This window comes from Herpailurus yagouaroundi, unplaced genomic scaffold, assembly GCF_014898765.1.
Source record: "Herpailurus yagouaroundi ecotype Mexico unplaced genomic scaffold, PumYag 205, whole genome shotgun sequence".
Taxonomy (NCBI): Eukaryota; Metazoa; Chordata; class Mammalia; order Carnivora; family Felidae; genus Herpailurus; species Herpailurus yagouaroundi.
In genome coordinates this window covers 823803-824348 of record NW_024412436.1, presented here as the reverse complement: position 1 = coordinate 824348, position 546 = coordinate 823803, and the positions used below count along the sequence as shown (strand labels likewise).

The 546-nt window shown below is 47.4% G+C and overlaps 1 long non-coding RNA gene across 1 annotated transcript in view; it reads right to left on the bottom strand.

The window, feature by feature from the left end:
• Positions 1-330, bottom strand: part of LOC121015027 (uncharacterized) — a 23812-nt gene extending 23482 nt beyond the window's left edge. Inside the window, exon 1 of the long non-coding RNA XR_005783568.1 lies at positions 219-330. This is a non-coding gene — a long non-coding RNA (uncharacterized LOC121015027). The remainder of the gene's footprint in view (positions 1-218) is intronic.
• Positions 331-546: the final 216 nt, after the last annotated feature.

Genomic DNA, 546 nt, shown 5'->3' with positions numbered 1-546 from the left:
GAAATGACAAGAGCCAGGAATACAAAGATTAGGCTAAGAAGGTCTCGGGCAGCGATGACAGCCTGTTCATGTTATTTTGGACAAAACAATGCGCAATGCATTATTGTGCAGGACTGTAATGCACATAGCAATATGCATAGCAGTTTTAAGTGCTTAAGGGCCGTTAAGTTCCCTCATTACTGAGACAACTGTCAACCCAACTGAACAGGTAAACTCACACAAATTCAAGTCTGCAGAAATACAGTTGATTGCAGAGCTGCAGAGCAATGGCTATTGTCAAAGGCGTGCCGCACCAAGCTCCAAGCGGTCCTTTCAGAGTTTGAGTCAGGCTGCATTCATGGGGCAGAGTGCAAAGAGCGGGAAGTCCAGTCAGAGTCCAAGCAGTACGTTCATTGGCTTAAGGATGGGGAGAGATTCTTGGCGGATGCTCATTGGTCAAGAGGTAAGCGTCAGTCTCCCATAAATCACGCCATCGACGAACCTCAGTCTCGCGTGGTCTTAGCCGCCTCCTGAGGGCTCATGCTTGAGATTTCGTGTTTTTCTATT